We start from the raw sequence: 6,602 nt of genomic DNA, 5'->3' as shown, positions 1-6,602 counted from the left end.
GTTGTAGACACTAGGAGATGTGACCTGTGTTTATATGTCTGTACCTTCCTCCTGCCATTCATATCACAGACTCCATGTGAAGGCCTTGGACCTATACTGGTCACAGTTTACTCTGCCTATTTGTTTGCCTTGGAGTGGGATAGACTCGTGAGCCCTATGGCCAGAGCCCACTGAACAGTTCTAACAGAAGCACCAGGCTGCTGTTCCCAGGGTTCTTGGGCAAACTAGCCCTCATGGGAGGATTGGACTCTGCTGAGCGCTTGGCCAGGCTGCCAGGTAGAATAAGAAGAGGGCATCCCTGTAGATCTCTGTACATAGCCTGGCAGCCAGGGAAAGCTGGGGTGGGGGGGCGGTGGAGGGGAAAAAGGAAAGGTTGGAGTGATAAGTGGCTAGAAGTCACTGCTGTCAGACCCACCTCTGAGAGCCTCTCTGACTTTAGAATGTACCCAGCATATTTGCCAGACTGCTACCATGGCTCACAACAGGTCTCAGTCAAGTGTGAAAGCTACATGTAGGGGCCCACTCTGCTGTGAGGGGAGGCAGGCCCAGCTTTCTGAGCCAATTCCTGGCTCTTGTGACCACATTGGCCTTGGGAAGCCCTAAGGCTGGGGTTGTCTGTTTCCCTCTGCTACCTTCTGCCCCAGAGGGACTCCACATACTTTCTTTTTTTTTTCTTTTTTCTTTTTTGGCCAGTCCTGGGCCTTGAACTCAGGGCCTGAGCACTGTCCCTGGCTTCCTTTTGCTCAAGGCTAGCACTCTGCCACTTGAGCCACAGCGCCACTTCTGGCCGTTTTCTGTATATGTGGTGCTGGGGAATTGAACCCAGGGCCTCATGTATATGAGGCAAGCTCTCTTGCCACTAGGCCATATCCCCAGCCCTCCACATACTTTCTTATCCTCATCAGCTTATTAAGAGTTTGGCCAAATGGATCCAAAAAATATGGTACCTATACACAATGGAATACTACATAGCGATTAGGAATGGTGAAATATTGCTATTCGCAGGGAAATGGTCAGAACTCGAACAAATAATGTTGAGCGAGACAAGCCTAGAACACAGAAAACAAAGGGACATGATCTCCCTGATATATGACTGTTAACAAAGGGAGACGGAGAGACAGTAGAGACCAAGTCTGTGAAACCAAAAACTGCTTGTCAAATAGTATTCCCCACAGGATTGGGGCAGCGACCCAACAGTATGTAACTAAAACCAAATAATTACTCAACATATAAAGGTCAAAAATTGACCTCTCAGGGGAATACAATAGCTCAAAAGCTAGGTATGTATGTTCATATAAGACTACTGTCGACATATTGTCTAATATAGACATTACATTTAAAGCCCTAGGCGAACTTTCTTGGGCGTGGCCACGTGGCTACTGCATATGTTCTTGATACATTGTATATTGTATATATGTCTACCTGACCTAGAGAAGAGATAGAAAAACAGGACGTAAGATATCACAAGACTACTATGTAACTGTACCCTTTTTGCACAACACCTTGTCAAAAAATTTGTGTTCAATTAATAAATAAATTAATAAAAAAAGACACATTAAAAAAAAAAGAGTTTGGCCAAGAGTTTGTCTCTCTTTATCAGAGAGACATTCCTGAGATGATCTCCTAGTAGGACTGGGGTAAACATCCTTAGTCTTTAGCAGGTGCTTCCTAAGCTGGGCAGTAAGGTCAGAGAGTAAATGGATGGGATGAGGTGCTTTCTTCTGAAGATTCTGCCTGCAATACTATATGGTACAGAGGTGCCCATGGACATAGCTGATGGCAGACAGCTTTCACTATGGACTGGCCTGACAGCCTACATCTCATGTTCTGACTCCTCAAAAGTCTGATGTCTGTCATTGAACCTTCCACGAAGGGCCTTCTCTCTGTACCAGTGAGGGTTTGTGGGCCAATTTTGTTTTCTGGGGCCACAAAAGGCAGAGTTCAGGTTTAGTAGACATGTAGCTTCAAAATAGAGAAAGTAGTGAGTAGTTTGGCAACAGCGTTGGCTTTTCTTATGTAATAATCAGTAACTGCAGAACGAAGCTGATGGACACCAGCCAGGTGACATCCCAGGGGCAGATCCCAGTGTACCTCAGGTCCCCCTGGGTTGACATTCCCTTGCCTAAACATGGCCTGTGTGTGATATGCACACAGGTATATGACAAGGGACAGTGATTCATGTGAGATTGGTAAGATTCAGACCTTGATATGGAACATGTATGTGTACAGTGATGTATGGGGTAGAATAGCACCATGCATATAGGTGGCATGGCGATGTATACACATGTGTCTTCCTCAGCATGGGAACATGTACATGAATACCTGGCATGGAACATACATCCTCACATTCATTGCCTGTGAAGAAACCTGGCTGCTTCCAAGGAAGCTTCCTGATGGCTACTGCTGGGCTGAGTAGCCTTGTGGGGAAACCCATTCATTGTGTCTTCATATATGAAACCTTTACCCAGTTATGTAAAGGGCTACATTGTGTAGTTTCTGCGTATATTTTTCCATCTTGAGGCTTGAACTCAGGGCCTGAGCTCTGTCCCTGAGCCTCTTTGTGCTCAAGGTTAGTTAGTGCTCTACCACTTGAACCACAGTGCAACTTCCTGTTTTTGAGAGGTTAATTGCAGATAAGAGTCTCCTGGAGACTTTTCTGCCCATTCTGTCTTTGAACCTCGATCCTCAGATCTCAGCCTCCTGAGTAGTTAGGATTACAGGCATGTACCACTGGCGCCCAGCTTGCTTTTTTTTTTTTCCAGTCCTGGGGCTTGGACTCAGGGCCTGAGCATTGTCCCTGGCTTCTTTTGCTCAAGGCTAGCACTCTGCCGCTTGAGCCACAGCACCATTTCTGGCTATTTTGTGTATATGTGGTGCTGGGGAATTGAACCCAGGGCTTCATGTATATGAGGCAAGCACTCTTGCCACTAGGCCATATCCCCAGCCCCAGCTTGCATATTTTAAGATTTCACCCCTCTTCCACCTAGCAGGTTCATGTCATTGAAATAGCTATGCCTGCCTCAACCCCCTTCAATGTCACTGAAGGGCTGTCACTTTGTCAGCATTGATTTTTGTTTGTTTGTTTCATTTTTTTTTTTGCCAGTCCTGGGGCTTGGACTCAGGGCCTGAGTACTGTCACTGGCTTCCTTTTTGCTCAAAACTACCACTCTATTACTTGAGCCACAGCGCCACTTCCGGCTTTTTCTGTTTATGTGGTGCTGAGGAACCGAACCCAGGGCTTCATGCATGAAAGGCGAGCACTCTACTGCTAAGCCATATTCTAAGTCCCTGATTTTTTTTTTTGGAGGGGGAGAGGGGGTGCTGGTACTGGGGCTTGAACTCAAGACCTGGGTGCTGTCCCTGAGCTTTGTGCTCAAGTCTAGTTCTCTAACACTTGAGCCACATCTCCACTTTTCCAGCTTTTTGGTGGTTCATTGGAGATGAGAGTCTCATGGACTTTCCTGCTTGGGCTGGCTTCAAACAGGGACCCTCAGATCTCAGTCTCCTGAGTAGCTAGCATTATAGATGTGAGCCAGCAGCACTCAGCTAACATCCATTCTTTTGTCCTGTTTGGCGTTTCAGATGTAGTAAACTCAAGTGGACCCTGGGATTGTTTCTCACCAAAAGTCAGCCCCAGATGGCTTCCTAAAATACAGACTAAGCCTGACTTCACCCAAGGCCAAGTCTGGACTCTCATTGCTAATGGGCACCATTCTCCAGTAAGTGCTTCTGGGGTGGGCTGATGTTTTGGCAGATGCTCTGCAAATGCTACCTGAGTCAGAGGGCCAAGTCCTAGAGGCCATCTCCTCTCTTTTGCTGTCCTAAGGGTTCACAATGGGGTAGGGGAAGGTAGTCTTGGATGCTGTTGGATAGAAACAGGAAATCTGAGTTGTACAACTCCAGAGTTATGCCCCTGACCCCTGGCATAGCCCCAAAAGGTTGAGGTGATACACAAAGGATTGTAGCCTGGTTATTGTAGCTTGTCATGGAAGGAGAGGCATATGTATCCATTCTGTATGTTCATTCACACACCTGTGTGCCCACCAATTATAAGTCTTTTTTGAGACTGTTATCCATAGAGTCTCACTGGGTTCCCAGTCTGGGATCCACTGTGACCTCGGTCTCAAGGGTCAGGCCTACTCTGGTGCTGAGGAGGGGTTGTAGGTAATGGCAGCCAAGTGGTTACTCAGGTCCCTGGGGCCTGGCTTATGGTGACAGAAACTTGGGCTCTGAGAACCATCTGGCCCCTAATGGTGCATGGAGACCCCAGAGCAGAGGCCCTGCTCCATTTCCCATTCCAGCACCCACCTGCAGCAATGAGTCCAAGACTAATAAAACACCCACCTTGCAGGAGACAGCTTTATCTTGTTGATCGGAAGTCTGCCAGCCTGATTTATGATGGAACATAAGATCTCCAAATCTGAATTTATGTGCCATAGTATACCGAGAGGTCAATGAGACTGAAAGTGGGCTCCTGAGAAGAACATTGCAGGCTCACTCCACCAGCATGAGTCTCTGCCACAGGGAAGGATGACCTATACCAGCAGCAAGACTGAAGGAGAGGTCAGATGGGAGTCTGCCTCAGATGCATGCAGAATGAGAGTAATGTGTTTGAGGCTGGCCTTTGGCCTCAGCAGAAGAACATTGGATGAGCTAGGTCTGAGACTGTTCATGCTGAGGATGACAATGGTGCAGAGACACTCTCTTCCTTGGGGATGGGGCTCCTGTGAGTATAGCTCAGGTCTACCCTAAGACCTCTGTCTGGCCTTGCCATCCCTGGAGCTCTGGGGGAGGGTGGAAAAGGAGTGGCCCTGTGGGGGACCTGGGCACCTGGACAGCAGGAGGCTGGCTGGCTCTCAGCTCAAGGCAGACCCTAAGTTAAGGATTTATACAAATAAATGAAATGAGGAGTCCTGGCAGCCCTGATCTGATTACAGTCATTCATTTTCTGGTCGTTAATAATTTGTGCAATAAAGGATTGTGGCTGCTCCAGTGAGGGGAGGCTGTGGCTCAGCCATCCCTTGGCGCCGGCGCAGGAGCTAGAAACATAAATTATTAGTTTCTTATCGCTCTGGCTGCCATCGCTCATGCTGCCAGGGCCTGGCGGGAGCTGGCAGAAGTCCCACCACCTACTCCTGACTGTTCTACTCTGAGTGGCTGCTTATCCTGGAGACTCTGGGTGGGGCCCTTGGTCAGCCAGCCCTTTGAGCTATGACTCCCAGAGCTGGATGCTCTAGCTGGCACAAGAAGGGGGAGGTCAGTGCTTGTCCTCCCCTCTCAGCTTCAGACCTTTTCCAGTAAACACCCGAACTACCCTTGAAGCAGCCTCACACCTGGGTACACATCTGTTCAGCAAGGGCAGGTATTCTCACTATATAAGTGTCTACCCACAGAAGCTCACAAACCCTTTTCCCAGCCACTGATTCAGAGAATAGAAATCCTTTTTGGCCAGAACTGATGCTCTCTGGGTAAGGCTCAGAGTACCTATACCTGAGTGTGCACATCTGAAGGAATGGTTGGACTTCTTGTGTCAGCTTCTGGCATCCTGGACTGTGACATCAAGAGAGTGCCTGTTGTCAGATGCCCTGGCACTCCATTTGGTCCCAGTGGTACATTTGGAGCCTTCTGGAATTCTGAAACCTTTTCAGTGCTGTGCTCTCCCTTGCTTTTCATCTACATCCCAAGGTGGAACTACTGAGGCTGTTAAGATTCCAGGCTGAACTCAAAGGTCACAGACCAGATAGCTCTAGGGCATGGTAAAAGTGAATCCCCCTCCCTAAGGTTTTCAGTCTGTCTGCCTTCCTGGGGATAGTCCCTGTCTCCATCTCCAAACTGGGGAGGATGAAGCTGAGACTGGGCTGGGAAACCAAGAGGGAATAAAAGAAGCAAGTGGGGGTATCCAGGTTGATCGCTGTCTTGTGCCAGGGAAATTTGGTGGACCAAAGGCCTTCAATGTGCCTATACTTTCTCAGACTGAAGGTGACCTCAGCCCTGCCTTGGCATTTGTGAGGATAGCAGAGTTCTGAGGGATGCTGAATCCTGTGTGCCCAGGCCTCTTTGCCCACCACTTCCTGGCTGTGTGACTTTGGGAAACATTTAACCTCCCTTAAGCTCATGTTATAAAATAATAGTGAGAATTTATGGAGGAGAAAACAGTGCTCGGTGATTGTGTATCCTATGTAGGTATCCCAGACATGTGCAGTAGTGGAGAAAGCCCATTGTATCCCTGTGCTGGGTGGGCTCTCACTTCCTCAAAGCACCGTTCCAAAATTTCCTCACTTGCCACAGCCCATCTGACCTGTTTTCCTGAACATCTGCATTCAGTTGTAATGAGTACAGTGAAGTTGATGTCTATCATCCTATCAGCATGTCACCCTTTTTTTAAAGGAAAAATTATTATTGGTTGTGGGGTTGAACTCAGGGCCTGGGAGCACTCTACCACTTGAGCAACAGTGCCACTTCTGTTTGTTTTTTTTTTTTTTTTTGCCAGTCCTGGGCCTTGGACTCAGGGCCTGAGCACTGTCCCTGGCTTCCTTTTTGCTCAAGGCTAGCACTCTGCCACTTGAGCCACAGCGCCACTTCTGGCCGTTTTCTGTATATGT

Source organism: Perognathus longimembris, chromosome 7 (assembly GCF_023159225.1).
Source record: "Perognathus longimembris pacificus isolate PPM17 chromosome 7, ASM2315922v1, whole genome shotgun sequence".
Classification (NCBI taxonomy): Eukaryota; Metazoa; Chordata; class Mammalia; order Rodentia; family Heteromyidae; genus Perognathus; species Perognathus longimembris.
The sequence above is the reverse complement of the archived record's forward strand: the minus strand, read 5'-3'. Positions refer to the sequence as shown.